We start from the raw sequence: 22918 nt of genomic DNA on the forward strand, positions 1-22918 counted from the left end.
TGCTGCTCATAGTCTTGCTCTGATCCTGCTCTGGTTGATCCTGATCCCTGCTCTGGTTCCAGCTTCTCAAATGTGAGGATATTCTACTTTTCTCAGTTTTTAAAAAGGGTGTCACTAAAAATTGGGATTTTTCACTATTCCAAGACACAGTAGTTCATTAATTGGAAAATATAAATTTGTAATATAAAAATAAAATATGAAAATATAAATTCATAATTAAAACAGCTGTCTTAACAGAGGACCAGTGGTTGGACCATATACCACATGGGCCCAGTGTCGATTTTGTTGCATGTCACACACCTCCTCTCTCCCTCTCTCTCTCTCCATGCTTCCTGTCTACATCTGTACCATCAAATATTGAATAACGCCAAAACATTTTTAGTTAGTTAGTCGCAGCTCTGATAAAAACTGACATATAACTTTGCCTTGATGTGAGAAGAACACGATGGCACAGACTTTTTTGATGAAGTATCTGGCAGACAGAAAACAAAAGTAAAGCATAAGAGAATAATTCAAGAGTAAAGCACAGTCAGAACTGATGTTAGTGTTAGTAAGTCTACACATTCTTGACTGGCACCAGAGAGTGTGGACAACACCTCTGCATTCAGTTGCCAAAATCTCCAGTGTTGCATGATGACAGGTAGCCTCAACTCTGTCCAAAAGAACAAGCTGCTGCTGAAAGCATCTCATTCTGGCCTCCACGTCCTGATTTCAGTGGAGTCATTGTGAGTTCACACCAGCCAAATACACAAATCTAATCAATTAACTGAGGTTTGTACTGAAGATCTACAGCTGCAAAGTGCAAATGTGATCACACTGAAATTCAACAACCACTTGTTATTGTTATTTCACACACAACCTACACTCTCAAGCCACAAACTATACCACAGCAAGGCACTACTCATCACTTACACTTCAACTGCAGCTTTGACTAACTTTAGCTGCCATAATGAAAACTACTTGTATATCCATAATAAACACTACTATGCCTACAATAACTGCCACTAAAATCAACTATTGGTTCAGCCAACCTGAACTGAAATTAGTGCCTGTTCACTTGCAGATCACTGTTGCTGCCTCTTCCATTAATCCTTATTTGCAATATTTCGTTTTAGGATCATGCTATTGGATCTGCCTGTATTTTTCTACATAATGGAGGAAACTACTACCATAGGCCTTTTAGTAATATAATAATGGGTTTTTGTTTCAAGCACACTGCATGTAATCCCACCTAATGAAGCGGGTAAGCTGCACAGAATTATCATGCATAAACTTTTACATTTTGGGAAGTATTTGTTAATATAATGGCAAGCAGAGAGACCAGGAAGAGTGTGTAACAGACAGGAAGGAAGAGCAGATATTTTTAATTGTTTAATGTTTCCACATCAATAACACCCTAAACACTTGTTTGCCCATGTCAGCTGCTTAAGCAAAGCATTGATTATTACCTTTAATTCAAATTTTCCATTTAGTTCCACCGTCAAACATCTCAAGATGACGATCAAATTTACTTCACAAAATTTTGCCGTCTATTCTGTTAGATTTACACCACTTCTTTTTGTCATGTAATAATGACCAGTTTGGTTGAATGTCTAAATCTACTAGACGCAAGGGCTACTGGATCAAAAAGTTAATTTCCCACCCTGATGTAAATGCTCTGTGAAAGGTCAGTCATTTGACATAAGCCTGCATATATAACATCACTGTGTGTGGTATGGCCAGTGGGTCTGCTTTGCATGAGAACTGTTACACACTGAGAGAGCAAATGCGTCACTCAGTGAGCCAGGGCGCATTTTCCCTGGAGGATAATTCAAGTGTTCTCATCCACCACAAACCTGCAACCCAGGTGTCATAATGGGTGCACTCCAGTTAAACACCAGACGCCACAGCTACATTACAACCCATGTCTTGGTAAATGTCAATATGAGCAAGCGAGTAGACAACCTGGCGAAAAAAAACATGGCTGTAGCGTCTGTCACTTACAGGTATTTGAAGTGGTGTGTTGAAGCCTTAAGGTTAAATTCACACTTGCCTTCATCTTTGTCATTTACTGAGACCAGAGAAGTCAAATCTCATTACCATGGAGGCTCCTGGGTGCACTGGAGGTGGTTGGAGCATGATGTCAAATTAAGCTCAATAGAGTGGAAATGAAAAGAAAAAATTGTGTAAATGAAAAAATCTAATCTGCAAACGTGAACTCCAAAGACAGTTGTACAGTCGTGTAATATCCTTCCTCGCTTTATTGTGTCAGAAAATGTTTGTCTTGCTTTCACATTTCTGCACAACAATCACTCTTTGTTAATTTCTCTCAGTCTTATTTTCAGTGTCAAACCTGTTTGGAAGATCAGCTCTAAAGGCAACAAAGAAAGTGACTGACGGAGGTCAAATGTCATGTCAGACCTGCTCTACCAGCTCTCTAAAAGCCATACTGCTGTTTTCTGCATATTTTCTGCTTGCTCACTTGCACTGTCCTGGTCACTTAAGTTGACAAAGTATGTACCTTTTCTCCAAAATGCATTTCTGTGAAAAGACTCTTTAAATGTTAACTTAACCTGTGGACTTAATAGCACCCCTGAGAGGCAGTGCAGCAAGGATAAGTGCTTGTATCTTTAATTAAAATACTCTCGATTTTTGTTTGCAGAATTTGCTGCAATGCACCTCATAAAACTGCCTTGTACTTTATCCATAAGCCCATTTTTGTACAGCAAACTGCAGAGGCAGGGGAGCTGTCGTGGGTGTTTGAGGCCAGTGCTGATATTGATATTTGACAACTTAGAAAGCCATAACGATATAAATTTGACTGCAACAACTAAAGTTTTTTAAACACCTTTGGGGTAGCAGCAATATGTAACAATGATATATAATTACCTTTCAAGTTGTTAGCAAAGAGTTAGCAAAGAGCTGATTTACACATCGAGTAGTTCCCATTATCATAATTTACAGCCACCTGATGAATGCAAGTCCTAAATATTCACTCACATATTTTTGGTTTCCATCCACTCCTGTGGGAAATACCTGTCTTAATAGCTGCTTTACATTCTCACACTGTTATTAAAAACATATCAATTATAGCAGCTTCAAACACTTGTAGTAAAGACATGAACATGGTTGTGTTTTTCCAGCTAAAAAATAAACCACTTTGTGGACAAACTAATGCTTAATGTTTCTAAATGACCTTTAACATATGTTTAGCGTTTCTGTACTGCAGCCTCTAGTTACTTATTGGTCAACAAAAACACCAGCATGTGAGAAGCTAAACTTGGCCACAAATATCAGCCAGTACCGGTGGGAGTTTATGAACTATAATGTACATACATGTATTTGTTTAAATTTTGCTGCACTTTGTCAGCTCACAATAATATTGTTTTAACTTGAGCCATGGGTAGACTGATGAATTAGAGAGCGAGGTTGAGTGAGTGTAGGCACTCGCTGTCAAAATATCCTGAGCAGGGGAAAAGGGAGTTATATAAACAGAAATATTTAACTAATTTCTTGACTCTAATTATAGCTGCCGACCATAGCCAGAAACAAGAACCCAGCACAACACATCTGTTAAAAACAAAACAGCGTCCATGTTTGAGAAAGGATAGCCTTACATTACCTCATCTATAACTATTCATTTCAACCACACCAATTTTCCACTCAGACCTCGGGTAGATACTCCCTGCTAGGCTGTGGAAAATTAACAAATACAAGTTGTAGACCTTGGTATTGAAGTTTGCGTTACATGTTGTTTTTGGCCAGTAATCAGTTTACAGCAGAGAGACCTGGAGGGCACAAGTGGCATCACATAACCTGCCACAGCCATATGTTGTGTTCAACTGTCCCTGACACTGAACCCTTACTGTCTACTTACTTTAAGTCAGTGTGGAAAAAACACTAGGATTTGAATCGTTGCCCTAATTTCCCCTTGACTACAGCAGCTACTTCGGAAGAAGCACAACTTGAAACCTTGGGTGCTGTTTATTGATGTTTGTTGGTGTTCAGTGCTTTTAGCAATAAAATTTGAATTTGCAGTACTAAGGGAGAGTACAGTAAGTGCTCTAGGCCACATTTGTGCTACTGCAACATGCAGTGTGTTACAATACTCGTTCCACTGCCAACCTTCTTAGAGTGCACACAAAAAAGAAGAAAAAAGGGGCGGACGGGGGGTTGTTCAATAAAATAAACTCTATTTACTGAAATTCTGATGAAGGCTGTTGTCCTCAAACAGTTACACATCTGAAGGCTGGTCAGTACAACCACAGTCTGATCTGTGACCACTGATCAGATTAGAGTTGAAACAATTTGTTGATTTAATCAATTAATATTTTATCAAGCAAAAATGCTACACATTCCTTCTGTGTTTTTTTTGTTGACTAGTATTGTGTTGAATACTTCATGGGTTTTCAACTGTTAATCTGACAAAACAGTTTGAAGACATCACCATGGGCTCTGCTGGCAGCCTTTCCAGTCCAAAGTTCCCCCACTGACCTTTAGTCTACAGCTGCCTAGAGGCTATTAAATTATTCATTTTAATAGTTATAACAGATTTTAAAGTTTAGAAAAGTTTAGAAACCTTTTGTCTTTGCAGGCCGAGCATTAACTTTAAATACCCATTTCCCAGTGTGTCAAACTTTGATTTAAGGAAGACGATTATTCACCTGAGAGCAATTTTTATATTACGTGTAAAATATGTGAAACCTAAAAACTATGTTGTTTAGACATATATTTAAAAACACATTTTGATGTGAGCATACTTCTCTACTTTTAAGGGCATCAGATACTAGCAGGTGCTCTTGGCAAACAGTTAATGTAATTAATATGGTTCAGGAATGCCACAGTGCCATGTTGTTATGGAGTTCAGCTGTGATTTGGACTGATGTCTGCCTTGTTTGTGTTAAGGTGCTTGCCTAAAGCTGTGTGAGTTTATGTTAATGAAACAGCAATTCCCAATAGTTGACCACATTCCTAAACTAGCAGCAGCCTGCCAAGCTTCAGACGAAGGTCATGCTGCACAACACTGCAAAATTAAATGCTTTTTATTCTTTGGAGCAACATAAAGGCCACAAAAACAGAGTTGTTTATTCTAAAATTATTATATTGGATACAGTAGGTACAGTAATGTAGCATTTGTATTGTACCTGTCACTGTTTTGACTCTTAAATTATTCTCCAGCTGAGGGTTGGGAGCCAGGTCTGCCTCTGATTTCTGCTCAGAGCGACACATCTAGTAAAAAACGGTTCTTTGCTCTCAGCAGCTAATTGGCATCAAAAAGTAGTTTCACCACATACCTGGAGTGGAGAGGTCTGTGTGTGTGTAAAAACAGAGATACAATTTCAGTTTCAGATGATACTGAGTGTACAGGGAGGCGTCTGTAATGACCCTGAGGCTACTCTGTGGCTAGTCATCAGCAGGTGCTGTGAGGCTGGAGGTGGGAATGGCCTCCAGGAAGCTCACAGCTTAGTAAGTGTGTGTGTTAGTGAGTGATGAATCACCACTTGTGAACTGCCCTAACCACTAAAAAGCAATAAGGTGCACAGAGAGAGTTTAGCAGTTGGGAACCCCACCTCTAGAACCACATGAACCCCTCTGCTGGCCTGGGATTGAATCCTGATACGTCCATACTGTGTATGTGTGTGTCTCTCTCTCTCGGCCCTCCTGCTGTTCCAATAAAAAAAGGTAAGAAAGCAAACCACAAAAAATAAAGGGTTTATATGTGACAGGGTGTAACACTCACAGGGCCCACGGGGGTGGTTGCACATAAAAGGTTCAACCTGCATTCAGGAGACTCAGTTAAATCAAGTCATTTCTCCTTCATCGCTAAAGCAGGTCATAAAGAAGCTTAGAGAGAACGAGCTAAGACCTAACTAATTAACCATTAGTCACAAAACAGCACCAATTCATTAAACAAACAAAATGAATTACAAGAATATAAAACGGCGCAGGACACAGTTTTTACAGGATCTTACTTGGAACATTTAGAATAAGCCACTAAGGATCAATGAACACAAAAAGACTTGTATTTTCAAGACACCCTGATGAGCCTTAACCTGAGTGAAATGCAGCAGCAATTATTAAGATGAACCTCAGAACTGTGGTGTACTCCTTTTCTAAATAAAAGAGCCGGAGCTGACAGTCTCCTGGTTCCACAGAGGCCTACAGTGCAAATAAAGCTGCACAGTGTGTCAACATGTTGTGTGTGTGTTACAGAGAAACATTTAATGTGAACTGGATGATCTGAAGGACAAAGAGGGCTGAATGATCAGAGCTCTACAGTATACTGTTCTGTTGATTTTTCATTATTATTATCACTTTATTTACCTATTTAATTGAAAGCATGAAACATAGCTGCAACTCACAAATATCTTATTATCAGTGAATCTAAGTTAATCAGTGAATCCTTTGGTCTATAAAAACAGTCCAAAACACAAAGCTATTCAATTTACTGTAATGTGAGAAGACAAAGCAGAGAACCCCACATTTCACAGTTAGAACCATCAAATGTTTGGTATTGTTGTTTCAAAATATTTTAAGTGATTAATCTATTATCACAAAATATTTGCAGACAAACTTTCTGCTGATCTACAGTACTACTCGATTATTGATGAAATGTTTGCAGCTCTAATATTAAAAGTCGTTTGGCACTCAATTCTGAGGAGTCCAGCACAAGCAGTTTTACTTTAAGTTGTTTTGTTGTATTAATCTGCACAAATGAATAATTCATGTTCTCAAATCAGTCAAATTACTTATTTATGCTCTTGATTTAATGTCAAGTCACTGGAACAGAAGAATCCAGAGTTACAGGTTGTGGGGCTGCTCTGCTGTCTTTTCATATACACATGATGCTACATTAGCTATTGTATCAGCAGCACTGGCAAACTTTGGCTGCCAACAGTTCGATGCATCATCCAACAATCCAATGGAGAAACTGTACTAAAATACACAGAGGAAGCTGTTAGGTTTAACTTGTTAGTTTAACTTGTTTAACTGGACTAGTTTAAAGGACCTGCTTGAGTTTAGTACAGTTTTGTTTGGGGTTTGGATGGACAAAGATAGATATGCTTTCATTTGCCGCATCTTAAACATAATATGCTAAAATGTCAACAGTGTTGTTTCTGTTAATTTGTGTACATAAATTATCTTTTTTTCCCAATCCTAACAAGCTCTAATTTTACTCCTCAATCTGTGCAAACAAAAAAATAAAAATAAAAAACCAGCCATTTTTAAGTGCACAGTCCTTTTGCCAATGCAGTCCCCATGGTAGCTGCTCTAATACACAGCACACAGCCATGATGAGTATAGGCCTGCGGAAATTATGTGATTTAACTGATTTGTAGTCTGGTATTGTACAGGACTGAGCTGCTGCAGTGTATGTGGTGTCCTTTTGTCCTTGTGCCAGATGTCAGGATGTGGTGTACAACTCATTAGGATGCCAACATGTCTCTGCACCAGTGTTAAGACTTTTCACTTGGTGATTTTAAAACCTGCCGACCCTGCGTTGAGAATCCACGGGGCTCCTAAGGTAGCTGCGTCTGCAATAGTGTAGTAATAATGGTAATACAGCATAGCAAGTAATGATGCACAAACAGCGACAGCTATTGCCTCAATGAGTCATCAATCAGTGAGGGAATCCTGCTCCCTCCTTTTGACTGGGAACAACCTTCATTAGCAGCTGTGTGTGTGTGTGTGTGTGTGTGTGTGTGTGTGTGTGTGTGTGTGTGTGTGTGTGTGTGCATGTGCTTTAACTACACCTCAGTGTCTGCATGTGTAGGCGTCTATCTCATCTTTCTGTCTGTGTGTAGGCATCTATTTTGTCTGTTTGTGTGTGTCTATAAGCTTGTGCGGCTGTCAGGTTTTGTGTGTGTGTGTGTGTGTGTGTGTGTGTGTGTGTGTGTGCAGGCATTAGGGGAGGTCTGTCTCTCTTTTCTCTCCTTCAGCATCATCTTTGTTGTTGTTGTTGTTGTTAATGCTGTACTGGCACAGGAAGAGAGAGAGAGGCACAGTGATAATCATAATAACACTCGGGAATAAAGGAGCGAAGAGAAATGAAGGAAACGGGGGGAGGAAGATGATGAAGAGGAGGAGGAGAAAGAGGAAGAGAAGGAGGATGAGGGGAGCAGCTGGTTCTTGTTACTCTGCTGCCCGCACACATCACTGCAGGAGCTATCAGAATATAGCCTCCCGCAATTCCCTCTGTATGGGTATGGGTGGGTGTGTGTGTGTGTGTGTGTGTGTGGGGGTATGGGTGTGTTTGTGTGGTAGCAGCGTTCAGTACTGAGCTGTAAGTATTGCCAAGGGGATGAGGGCATATTTCAGGTCACAAACTAGCTACAGATTTAATTTGGAGAAGAACAACTTGATTATGTTCTCTCAGGCAAAAACGGCTCAGGGAAATATAACTGAGACGACACCGGTGAACACACACATCAGCACAGAACTGTAATGACACATGCAATTCAACATGCTGTGTGCATGGAAGGTGGATACCGTTATCTAAGGACACTGGTAGTTTAGTCTGAATCAGAGATGGATATGGTAACATGAACATTTCTGTGGTACGGCACATATACAGTTAAAACAGCACTGTCCAAATACATGCACATGCTCCTGTCATGATAACATTATTAGTGACATTTCTGCACCGTTAGCAAGAACAGAAGAGATAAAATGTTTCACTGACATATGAGCAGAGAAAAATATTCAAGGCCAAGTTGGTTTTTTTTTTCCTAGAGGGAACGTGAATGAGGAGCGCTTGTTTCATGCTCCCATCTCTCACGCTCGCATGGCTCTGCCCCATCATTAAAGTGAACACACAGCTGGGTAATTGAATGAAAATCACAATATTAAGATTTTTTTTCTTCCATCAATCTGTATTATGATATGGCAAATATGTACAACTGATTTCCACTCATTTGCATAACATCACAGACAATCGCATGTGTAAAAAGCAATAAAGTATGATCACACTGTACCTTCCCAATTGGATTCTAGCCCTTAACTGGCTGCAACCCTTTTATGGTATTAGACTGATTTTTTTGACAAAAAGACTGCAGATGGGGACCATAAATTGAAACAGCAGTGAACAGCAGTAAAAGCAAACCAGCAGAGTCAGGGGAAGGAGAGGACAATCAAACAAACAAATACCTAAAACACTCCCAGTGCAGTGCCACGGATCCTCCCAGTATGAATTCAGGCTGTACCCATGTCGTGTTAGTGCCTCAGCCAAAAATTGAATTAGCTTAATTTGATTTGAAGTTTGATCATCAGCTCCTTTCTGAACAATCTGGGAAAAGCTCATAAGATGAAGTTGGACTTTGAGTACTTCTAAAACCAGACAGAATCATTGTAAGGGTAGACATGATCCTCTTTAATGTTATTTTAGTTGAAAACATCAGTAATAATTGATTCAGAGGATATTCCAGCCTTTTAGGGGAAACACTGTGAATTTTAAAATTCAACACTGATAAGGTCTCCCTGTCACACTGTGGGTAGAAGACAATCTGCAGCATTTTGTGTGTTGTGGACATGCTCTTTGACCTTCCATTGTCCTCACATTGGCAGCTTCAGCGCAGCAATGACACACACTCAGACAACAAGAAACATGCTCACACAGCACACACAGTTCGCTCACCAAACTTATAGGGTTGATCTGTCAGTCCCAAAGAACAACAACTAAATGTGATTTATGATAAGCTATAGCCAGCTTAGAACTGCACTGACTCACTCCTGATTAGATCTCCTGGCAGCAAGACTAGCAAAAACATACATTCCTATTGACTTATTTTATCCATTAACAATTTCTTCAGGGTTTCCTCCAGTGTATTTGAAGCCTGGTGGCCTGCCAGAGTTGATCCCCAGGGAATTTTAAACTGTATTTTAATGTTTTTTGTGTTTCTTAAACCACAGTTAGAATGGGGCAGCTCAGTTGGAAACAGAGATAACGGCTAGAAAGGTCACCAGCGACATCTGTTTGTAAAAATGTGAACACACTATGTATGTAGAGTGACATCCAACATTTAACACAGATACTTCCTTTGTGACATTTAGGGATAATGTCAAGGAGGAAAGGTAAAAGCTAAATAACCTTGGACAGTTTTATGCACCACATACTGGAGGAGGCGATGAGGAGGAGACCGCTAACATTCACAGCTCCATCAAGTCAACAACGTTAGCCCTGCCTCGGGTCGAAGAGGTGCAGCCAGCCAGCACCTTGTCCTCAGTAATACCCAGTGGTGTACTGGCCATTAGGCATTCTGGGACAAATCCCACCGGGCTGCTGCATTGGTGGACCAGTGAACCGTCACAAAATCCATAAAGTTTTTACCAGACCTGTCAGACTCTTTACTGGCCCTCTCTATTAGACCGGTAAGCAGGACATAGTGAGAAAGTTTGTTCTTTTCAAATGCATCAGTATTTAATGTTGCTTTAACATAACAACTACAACTACAAGCACAATTCAGTCAGTTCTCAGAAGTATAACTACCTGCTACAGGCTACCCCTAATTTCCACAGTCCAAGGACAGTCAGTTCACCAGCAGCAGAGTGGTTGCATCTCATCACAAATGACATCTTTCCGTAGTTTGACTTTTTGTTTGGTAGGTAAATAATGGATGCCAGAATCTGACAGAATTAATCTTCGCATGTGTCCGATAACAGCCATGTGCCCCAGCAACACAGTAAATCCCACTTGCTCACTTAAAGTAAGCTCACCTGAAAAACCTGCATGACACAACTGCCTGAACTGCAAAATGAAAATTCCAGTGCAACAAGCGTAGTGTGGAGGTTTCAACCCCTCATCTAAATGAGGAAGGTTGGCTGAGCACACGCATTTTTCAGCACCTTTTTGCTCACAGCGATGGAGCTGCCTCACACAACAGCCTCGCTTGCTCAAGGACACTATTGACTTTCCTTGCCTAGCTGTTCCCAGAGGCTCTCAGATTTGAACCAGCAACCCTCTGGTCACAAATACTCCTCTCAAACCTCTCGGCTCCGACTATCTCCATAAATATTCCTCATAAAGTCCAAATAAAAATGTGATAAGGGTGGACTTTATTAATCCCCAGGGGGAAAAAAAAGTCTGCAGCAGAGAAAAAAGGTAGTAAATGACAAATAAAAAGTGACATTACAGGATGATTGTCTCGCTGATACAAATGTAATACTTTAAATTCTGCTACTAAACTCTATATTTGCTTAACAAGAACATGACACTAGAGATCCACTGACTGATACAGTCTACACATGTGCAGATGTGATCAATAATTCTCAGTACTGTGCAGACAAAATGCACAGCATCAGTATGTGCACTGATAATACAGATGTATATATGGCCTATGGTTTTACATAAATAATTCTGGTATGAGGATGTGTATCATGCACAGATAGCAATGCAAATGAAGACAAAGTCATTCCAATGACTAAGGATTTCTAAGCAGAAGATCTTGAGTGGCATCATAAGCACATTCAACAGGACAAATTATATTGTCGAGTGAGACAGAGACACATACACACTGCCCTCTGCTGGAAGGCTGGAGGCTCAAAACAGGTGCACTACAGTAGGTTTATCAAAATATATCATGTCTACTCTATTTTTTTGTTGCATAGTACAAATTATTGGAGCAAAATGGTTATCTCAATACAGTTTGTCTGAGCTTGAATTGGTCAGATACACATGTGCAGAGAGCAGAGGCAGCATTCAATTGAAGATAGCGGTCGTGCCCTTTGATCCCCAGTTTCCCCTACATGTTTTCCCTTGTGATACTGTCCACACACACACAGACACACACAGACACCACTGCACAGGAAATGTTTGTTGTCTTTACATTTCCAAAAGCCCTTACGGGGAAGCAATGCTGACACAGACACTTTTAACTTTCAAGTGAGTGAAATGGTCAAATCAGCAACATGGATCATCCTGCCTCCTCTCCCCTGTAAATCACTCTCTTTTACAAAATGACCTGAGCAAACTACTACTGTAACATTTGATGGCAGTGATCTGCTTGGAAATTGAGTTTAAATGTTTAAACTCAAACTTAATTTAAACTGTCACTAAGGAAAGAAAACTGCAGCCTGGCTGAATAATGGTCAAATACTGCACAATGAAATTCTATGACAGACACTGTGGACATTAAGCGTGGGGTGGGTCACATTTCCCTCCATTCTTAACAAAATAGCAAAATGATTGTAGATTAATAGTCATGGTAAATCCAATAATCCTGCATGTGCTACTCACTTTATCTGATGTGTGTTTAAAGATTTAATTTGGAAATCGCTACCCATCTCTTTAGAAGAAAATTATAATTTCCTGATGTTCATCATTCAGGATCCAGTCTGCAGAAGTGTTTCATTTAATCAGCAAGGACTACAGGCTCCTACTTTGTGCTATTAATATTTTTGCAAGAGTGCATGTCACTATTATCAAAATAGATTAAGCTGCCTCGTATTTGAAAAGAAGCCCGTCCCTTTGCTTCTGAAAAAAAAGTCATTCTGCAGCAAGCTTTAAAATTCTGTGCACCTACAGAGCACATTAAAATGCTGCAATAAACTGCAAAGGGCACCTTGTTGTATTGTGCTCCAAGCAGGAAGACAGCAAAGACACAGTTAGTGGACAAACACAGGGTGGGATTTCCTCTCCTCCTGACTGGCTCCTGCCTTACATTGTCCATTTTCAGATGCTGGCCAAGTTCAGCTTGCCAAGGAGAATAACAAAATGCGTCTGTCATGAAACCACACACAAACACACGCACCCACAAACTCAAATAAAATGGATGCTTTCGCGCACGCACACACACTCTGACAATGGATTCAAACGATATATCACTGAGCCAATATCGTAAACCAATACCAACACCATGATTATTCATGGATTCATTTTTATGATATGACATGCTGAAGTGTTAAGTTAAAAAAAACACTTTAAACAGTGGTGGAATACAGTAAAGTCTAATTAGATTGCCTTATATTAGGCTTCAGCAGATATAAAAACTCTTTACTGTAACTCTTTATCTGCAGTATCCTCCCAGATTTTTGCTACAGTCAGCAAGTAAACACATCTACGTCAAAACTGGGCCTAAATCTCTGGGCTAAATGTCCTCTGTTCAACTCCCGGCCGGGAACCCTCGCTGCATGTCATTCCTGTCTATCCCCATGTTTCCTGTCTACCTCGACGCTGACTGTCAAATAAACACCAAATCTGACCAAACAGCTAAAGATGCCTGAATTGTTCCCATGGATTAGTCAGCCATTTTTTTCCACTGATTAATCATTTTGTGTACAAAATGTAAGAAAATAAAATGCCCATCCCAGTTTCCCAGAGCCAAAGCTGATGTCTTCAGTTTTATCCAGCCAACAATCCAAAACCCAGAGACCATCAGTTTACACGGATATAAAATAGATAACAACAGCAAGTCTTCACATTTAAGAAGCAGGAGCCATCAAACGTGACTCAAACAATCAATTATCAAAACAGCAGTCTGACCAATTTTCTCTTGATTGACTAACCATTAAGAATCACATAATAATTATATCTCAATGTGAAGCAGGTCCTACTACATTTTGAAATACAGGCATTTCTGTTGAAATCACAATTTTCTGTAACACTGCCATTTTAAAAGCTTTTCAACTAAACTTGGCCTAGTTTTAACTTTGATGTCTACCTCCAAATAACCAAATCAATGCCTCCTGGGCCTTACAGCAGAAAACAGTCAATCGATAATTTCACTTGCTAACTCTGAGTCCCAGGAATGGGTATGTAAACGTGCACTGCTCTCTCCTGAAGCAATAAATCATGAAGGGAACGAGAGTACAGTAAAATGTCATTGGGACGTACATGTTCTTTAAAGACAATGCAGAATGTGTAGCCTATATCATCGCAGGCTGAAACAGGTAGAGAGCATACAGACAGTAAATCTTATTTTAGGACAAGGATTTGAAAAAATATTTTCAGTAAACAAAGTCATCGTTTATGTAGCATAGATTTTATAAGCCTGTGTCATCATAAATTTAAAGGTAACCTCTCCAGTTACAATAGACTGGTGAATGATTTTTTATTAAGTGGTTGACATTCACTTTTAAGACCAAGGTGACCTGAGGTGTCAGTTACTGAAGGATGTTTGCTGTTCATTTCAGTGTCTGCTGCATGTCTTCCCTGTGTGTGGGATCCTGCTGTGACCATGTTTGTCAGTATGTTACTGTGTTCCCAGTGAGCTGACAGTAAGTCACTGCAACATGTCAACCAAGACAAATACACCAGAATGAGAACAGCTCTGAACGGTGCTGCAGATTTCTGCGATGCCCCAAATATAAAAACCATCCTTGCATTTATTATCTTCAGTCATTTTTTGATCTTGGTTGTTTTTAACTGTATATTTTAACCTAAGATTTGAGTCATTAGACTAACCTGCTGTCCTTTTTTTTCATACCGTACACTATGTGTAAACTAATTAAGCCTATACAAATTGAATCCAGGCACACTCATGCATCTATTTAACTAGGCAAATAAAGTGCTTCTAACAGTGACTGAGGGAGCTGGCAGCTAACTGACTGTCCACAGTCACTGTGCCTGAGCTGATTGATTAATGGCTTCACCAGTTGCGACTTGAATCCACTGCAGTCCCATGAGACAGCGGTTAATTAAACACACTTAACAAACAATTAACACTGTGAACCAAATTCCCATGTGTCCATGAACACACCACTGACATTAAGGCAGACAGAAGTCAGAGAGGTTGAGTTCCTGTTACGTAATATTTGTGCTTTATATCAGTAAAGAGAATAAATATTAAATTCTGAACTATTCAAGACCTTGAATTAGCTACTGCCCAAAGTCCAAATGTGATCTTTGGATAAATAAATGCTTTTGTCAAGGCAGAAGTAATATTTCATGATGTTAGTTTGAATAACCTTTCAAATGAAAAGGTGGTTAATATCTTGGAGGATTGCATACACCTGCTAAAAACATCAACTGAAGTTTTAGTAATAAAAACAATGGTAAAGCCTGTCTGATTTATTAATCACATTTATCCATGCTCTCGAGAATGAGACATAGAAATATTTATGAGCTGACGCCCCTATGGACAGGATGACATCATCTGTTCCTTTCAAAAACAACACAAATCACTGCTGAAAAACAAACCAGTTTTATGAAGAGACAACACTGCGGTTGAGGTTTGGTTAGGAACAATTATTACTTGTTCAGTTTATGGAAAGATCATAGTTTGTTCAGTTAGGGAACCCTTGTCATCATGGTGACAATAAACAATAAAGTCCTCAGTATTTAAAGGTGCTTTATGTAAGTTTTTCATATTATTACATAACAAAAGTTAGCATTAACAGCTGTTTACTCACCAAGACCTTCAGCCATCAGTGCTGACGTTGGCTAAATAGCGATATCAGAAACTTACATATGGCACATGTCAAGTGTGATCCATTGCTAACCCATCTATCCCATCAATTAACATGTTTACTGAAGTTTCCTAGAACATCATCTAACTTTGATTCAGCAATATCGACACACTTTGCGTCCAATCTAAAACTCTTTGTCCAGCACTCCTGTAATTTATTGGAAAACCATAATACTCCCAAATAACATGCCTATAGACCATGGTTTCTAATACTGACAGCACCATATCACACACAACACAACTAGCATGATTTATCACATAGACAACAACTGTTCCACTGCCAAATCTTTCTGAGAGGAACTTGCACAGATGTTATTTCACACCTGCACAGACAGAAACCTACATTTTGACTTGTCAAAAGCACAGGTGAAACAAATCTTGTTGACAATGGCTCAGTTCCATCAAATGTCCCAGTGAGCCAGCGTGAACAATACCAGGACCCTTGAACTAGCTCACCTAAATGGAATGCAGTTGTTTTAAATGTTATCAATTACACTTATGTTTTTCCTGCTGGGATAAGCCAAAATGTCTGCTATGGAAAACATCTGAAGTGCATTCGGTAGCTTGTTGCCTGGGGCATACTGAACTGAAGAAAGTCGCAAACCAAATTCATTGTATTATAAGCTCTGGATGAAGTGTCTTTACATCCCTAGTGTTACCAACTTCTTGCAATGAAGAGTTTGTTCTTCACAGTCTAAATGCTACTGAAGAATATAGAAATATTTCCTTTTTTTGACATTTCACATATGTAGACGTTAAATGTCTGCACCAGGTGCAAAAGGAGTGCTAAACTACAGCTGTACAAAGCATTGTAATTATTGTTAGGTTTTAAGATACTGCAGTGTACCCTGTACACAAAATTGAGTATCAGTGAATTCAATTTAAAATGAAATCAACCATTAAAAACTCATATGGTTTAAACCCTACAATATTTCCCCTTAATATGAACTGTACAGTCATAACAAGGTCATGAGTGTACTCTCCTGAGTGTGTCAACATGTAGAGCATGGCGTTAACAGCATCAGAGATAGAGGCTCAACTCCCACCGGAAACAAAACAACATGTATGCACTCTCAAGTCCACGAGGAGTGCAGGATGAAAGTGCCAGCCAAATGGCAAAGAGGTAATCCTGGTAAAGAGAGACAGTTACACAATACACACTAGCTGATGTGGAAAAAAAGTGCTTGTTTGGGGAAATTCAAGGTCACAGAGTTTTTTTTTTTTTTAAACAAGGCTTTGAACTTTGCAAGGCTTCAGGACTATAAAGCTCCTGTTCTACAATGGCCAATTAAAAATACAAGATAAGGCAAAGGGAGGTTCAAAAGGCTAATAGTACTTCTTTCTGTGAAGTGTTCCAATTACAAGCACCTTGATTTAATTTTATGATGTAGGAACTGAGTAGTAGACAGAAAATTCAACCTACAGCAAACCTACAGTATGACGGAAAACCTGTCTCTTTTTATTTTATGCCATATATCAAACAACATTTTATATTACTTCTGGCATATTTTTATATTTTGTACATCTGCACCACAGACACAGCTAACAGTATTCATTTCAATCAAACACTGATTATTTTTATTAATCAAACTTTAACTGTAAGAAAATAGTGGGTAAAAATGCCCCTAACAAGTTTCCATAACTTGAGCTAACATCTTCAGATTTCTTGTTTTTTTATATTACATTACTTCTCCTCTAAATTGTCGATGGGTTATGGGAATACATTGCACTTCATTAAAATCCTGTTTCATGTATTTTAATATGTTCTAAATGCCTAAAATGTAAAAAGCAAAGGCTACACTCCCAGGCGAAGACATTTCCAGGATGCCACGTTTCACTGTTTGTTCAATTTAAAGCTGCTTGTTTACATGTGTTTTGGCACCAATGACACTGTTTACTCTGCTTGTGTGTTCAACATTTCCTCCATCCATGAATAATGAGTTCTGCTGTATTCTACTGTATCTCCTGGTATATCATAACATGTCTTGGGTAAAAACCTGTGAGAAAGTCAGGTCTGCAACTTACATAGCTTTCATTAATGATTATTCTGCTGATTATTTTCTCGATTAATCAAGTAATTCTCATCTATAAAATGTCAGAAAATTGTCCAGAATGCCCATCACCATCTCTTAAAGCCTGAGGTGATGTCTTCATTAGGAGTGAACAATTAATCAAAATATCATCAAAATCACAACATGGCCACCTACAATATCCAAATCCCAGGAGTTGCAATTTTTTTTGATGCAGGTAAAACGTGTCACAACAAACCATTATTGATGAGGCATTGTGATGCTACGGCCTGCAAATCACTCTCTCCAGATGGAAAGGAACATGATTGTTTGGTACAGACCCCAGCAAAAATCACACATCTCACACATGAGAACATGAAATTCAAAAATTCCCACTAAAATCGCACTAAATCTTATACTGCTTGTGTTGTCTGACCAACAGTCAATCTTAATTTTCCACAACTTAGAACTTGAGAAAGTTTGAAATCTTTGAAATCTAAAAGACTTAGAGAAGTAATCGATTATCAGATAGTTGCAGACTATTTTTGACTGACTAATCGACTTATCATTGCAACTCTAATGTCAATGCTTTTAAGACACATGTGAACTGACCCTTTGCTTTGTAACGAGGAAGTCAAGCGCACCAACTGCAATATCCAATCTTTACTGCCATTTTCCCACTTTTTTTTTTAAAGAGAATTTATTTTGCATCTTCAAACTTTAAATATTTGTAGCATGCAGATTTCCTACACCTACTGCAGCTAAATTACTGTTACTGTTACAACCAAACACAGTGCTAAGCCAGCCAAACTACATAATGAAGGCTGTTTTTCAAGGATGAAGTCTCGTTTCTACACTGCCTAATTTTCCTCTTTAGCAAATTGGCCCTCCTCTGGTGCAGTTTAGTGTGTCCCATTTAATTACAGGGACTTTCTCTCACTCTATCTCTCCCTCTCTTTCACCCACTCACTCATGCACACAAGATGCAGTTAGCTGACACTGTAGCAACTGGCAAATTTAGCAACTGTCACGAATGACAGGTGTCCATTTCAGTAGTTTACAATTCTAAATATTTTTGGGATAGTTGAGACGGGAGAAATAGAGTTATCACAAATAAAACATAAATGTCAGGACAGTTTACATGTGTGAAAAACCGTCAACAGGCAAATTTTAAAAAACTAAAATGCATCTTACCTCTAGTAAATCGATTTACTGACACCCCCGTCACCTCTCCATCGTCCTTTACAGTTTTCATAATGTTCCCGGTCTCCACAGAGCGTCGGACTATCTTCTCTCACCGGCTCGTCTTTGTTTGCGTCCTGAGGATAACAGGTAAAAACTGACTTTGTTTTGTCCGGTCGCTACATCTAGAAAAGTAACGATAGTGTCAATAAGTAATCAACGGCCATCACCAGGTGTCAATGACAGCACGCGCCCGCCGAGTGCCTGAACCACTGACCCCGCCCACCGCTCGCTGCAGGCATGAGACCGTGGATTTGACCAAAAACCCGCGCTGGAACAGGTCATCAATAGTTGCATGCCTGATAACCAGCCTTCACAGTGGCACCTGCCAACACCTGCTACTGGGCAACTGTGGCTCAGCTGCTGTGGTTCTGTACTGCAGCAGTCATGTTTAGATAAAGGTGCAATCCGTGATTAAAATTTACAACCACCAAACTCACAATACTTAATGACTGAAACACGCCATCACTCAGACTTTTAATTAATAGACTAACTGGGACACTACTGTATCATATAACTGTAAAGTATTCTAATGCTGCTAACTTTATATCTATGTAAAGTCAAAATTAAATTAGCGGGTAAAGTAGGACTTACATAGCATATGTTGACTAATCATCATCACTACTCACTGTAAACCGAGTTTTTCATCTTGTTTTATTTGAATCATTTTTTGGTGGAAAAAAAGATTAGAGGAAAAATAAATGTAATTTATATGGTCAAACATACAGTATACGGATAAAGCCTTCATTTTAAAGCCAGTACACCATTATTAAGAGCCTGATTCAACTAAAAATCTTAATGTAAAAGAACCAAATGTAGTAATGTGATATTAATTAAAGGCTACATGAACTATTTGAATGAGTAAGATCCTATTTGACTTGGTAAAATACAACGATCCATTTATGATCTTTTATGGGAAATATACCACAACTATTTCCAAATAATCCAGAATTACTGTATACCCGGTATTTGTATGAGGCCCACACTGTAAGTAGCCTACTGTAGCTTTAGTGGTATTATCACTACAGGGCATTTTAACCATTGGTGATTTTAATAATGGACTATTCACTGTCAAAATTACAACGCATAACCCATCCATTTTCACATTTATTTTTAGAGGCCAGCTGTCCAGATTATGTTCTTTTTAAGCAGCATTTACCAGATGTTACACGGGGGGCAGAACCGCTATCAGCTGTGTGCAGGGAGTTTTTGCTTTTAATTATTTCCTCAAGTAGGTGTGTGCACTGCCTTATTAGAACACTTTCACAAAGGTTATATGTCAGAGAGCCTATCGGATCATGCTTTTCATGGTATCTGTGGGAGTCAAACCTTTGATCATAGCAGCCATACTGCACTCTGCAGCTTCCTTTTTTTCTTTGCTATGAAATCTGAAGTCCAAGTTAGAAAAAATTTAGTTTTAAAGGACTGTTTTACAGCATTGTCACAGTAATGACTACATCAGCTTTTTATCATCTAAAAATAGCTAGAATCAGAGGTCTCATGTCCACGAGATTCAGAGAAACTTCATGTTTCTGTGTTCTGTATGTTTCTGTATTCATTCATTCATCTCCAGCAGGGTGCAACGCTCTCCTGTTCTTGATCTTCCCAAAAAGACAACTGCATCACATTTCGGCTGCTGCTGCTGTTGCTGCTGCTGCTGCTACAATAACGAGAAGCAAGACGACTGAGCACATCACACCAGCTCCAAGGTAGTCATAAAATAGATTTTAAAGTGCTTCTCCAGCTTTATAATTTACATAACAGCCAAAGGCCAAAATATGTTTCTGATATGTTTGAAGAATATAAACCCAGTGGGTCCCTTAGATCTAAAGAAAACAGTTTCTTGTGCCTCCAGTCATGACCAAACACAGTGAGGGTGTATTTACCGACAATACTGCCAAGGTCCACCTGATGATGCACCCAAACTTTAGCCACTCCATTCCAGTAGGAAAGTTTTGGATCTGTATTTAGGGGACACTAAACAGAAAACCTCTTGACATATGTTAATGTTTTTCTACAGTTTTCAAAATCTGTTTTTTGAAAATTTTAAACCACCTCATGACTCTGGTAACACATCTTCATCTCACGATTAAACACTGCTAGCTGTTGGTTGTTGGTGAATTTTGGAATAAACCAGGAGAATACATAAAAATAATAATAATAATAATAATAATAATAATAATAAATTTCAGACATCTAAAGCTCATGAAGCCAAATGGAAACTCAAAAGGCGATTTTCTCACTATAAGAAATTCACTAGTGCCTGGAAGCAGATTAACATCATTCCTTTTCAGCAGTGATTTCCTTTTCATTCTCTGCCATCAATACTTCACATCTCCCCTCCATGTGTTTCACCTCTTTGAGTTGAAGAGAGCCCCCCTCCCACCTCGCTCCTCTGCTCTTCCTAATAAGCCAGAGCGAGATTCCTTTGCTGACAGCTGTTCCAGATGGCATTATTACTCCACGGTTTTGCACTCACTTGGCTCAGGATCCACCACCAGCGGAGGTGGCTGTCCCTCCACCATGCCCACGCGTCAATAACAACACCAACATATGACAGTGTTATGCAGTACTGTGTCTGCTGGGTGATATGGAGATGGTAGTTACAGTGTTGAGTTGACAGTGAAGGTGAGAAAACCTTGATGCTCTCAGTTCCCACTAGAGGGAAACAGCCTGAAGAAATACTTGAAAGGCACAGAACTGGTTGAGTTCAAAGCATCTGTGGTGAACATAGAAGATAATAAACTGGACTGTGCTTTGATTAAAGTATATGTTCATGCTGTGTCAGTGCTCCTGCATTTCTGTTTTGCTCAGTTTAACCAGTTTTTAAATTGTATATATTCTATATTCAAATGTTTCTCCTGTATTCCTCATTGTGTAACAAATATCTTGTCTTTGGTAAATTCAAATAACTTTACTGTATGCTAGTTTTGTAATTTTGCACAACCAGCTGAGGAAGAGGGTACTTTTTTTCCCCTTAAACTTAAAGCAGCTGCGGACAATATTTCAACAATAAACAATAGAGCAGTGCATTGCTGTCATTTTCTGGCTCATAATTTTACTTGCTTAAGTCTCATAGCGTAGTTTTTGACCACAACTGGCAGCTGTTGATAAACCAACTGTGCGCTACCTGCCAAGCTCTACTGGCAGACAAGGTTAGCCACTAGCTGGTGAACATATTGTAGCATTTAGCAGCTTAAAAAAGAACTCCACCAATTTAGTATTGCACTCCCATGACATTGTTGGACTCAAAGTGGACAGGTAAAAAAAACCGTGTCACAATCAGTGCAGCAGATATATCATCTTTTGTGTATCACATATTCATCTACCTTGCCAAAACTTGCCTGCATTACCCACAAAGCAACTGCAGAACGGTCAGTTCTGGGTGTGTTATGCTAGTAGCAGTTATAGCCTCAAGCCACTAGTCTCAGAGGGTTATAGGTCTAGAGAGCTAGCTTCTTTCTAACTCCACACCTTCAGCCCCAACCAACTTCGGACAGCTCCCTCTGGAGCCACAAAAGAGTTCATACAACTTTGGTCAGCAGACAGACTCTGATGTGTTAAATTAGTGGAGTTCCCCTTTAAGAGATTTTCTCAGGATTTGGTAGAAAAAACAGAAATAAAATACACCAGGTACTAACGTCACATGATCATCTTTGTGTATCTCTAATTTAATTAAACTAATCAGCAAAGACTCAGAGTGATGCTTTTCTCAATGCAGCTGAGGTGGAGTAAATTGTGTATTTCAGTATGTGTGTGTCTGTGTGTGTGACAGAAACAGGGAGCGCGTGGTTTATGTTAACGCGGGTGTTATCATATGCCAGGCCCTTCATAAACCCTTCTGTCTCTTTCTTTGAACGGCCGACTCTTCCCTGCTGACCCCTCCATCACACCGAACACGTGCTCACGCGCCAACCTTCCCGACCAACCTATCCCTCCACCCGCCCATCAACGCCATACAAACGCACGCATTCACAATACATATGGACACATGCCAACATGCACCACCTGACACACACATATTCACGAATTCACACTCGCTCGTGCTCCCAGATATGCTGCGGTCTCTATGCACTGATTAGCAAATGCATGTACAGAGCACACGCAAGCACATCAGAGCATACATCTGCAAGCTACACACAGTCACACACACACACACTTACAAATACACACACACAGACGTCACACTCCTCAGTTGGGGCTTACTCTATTGGCTGGTCTTAACTGCTTTGTAGTATTTTTAGGTCTGTTATTCTGGGGCCTGTCCTGGCAGGCCACTGGGAGAGT

Source organism: Lates calcarifer, linkage group LG19, assembly GCF_001640805.2.
Source record: "Lates calcarifer isolate ASB-BC8 linkage group LG19, TLL_Latcal_v3, whole genome shotgun sequence".
In the NCBI taxonomy this organism is placed as follows: Eukaryota; Metazoa; Chordata; class Actinopteri; family Centropomidae; genus Lates; species Lates calcarifer.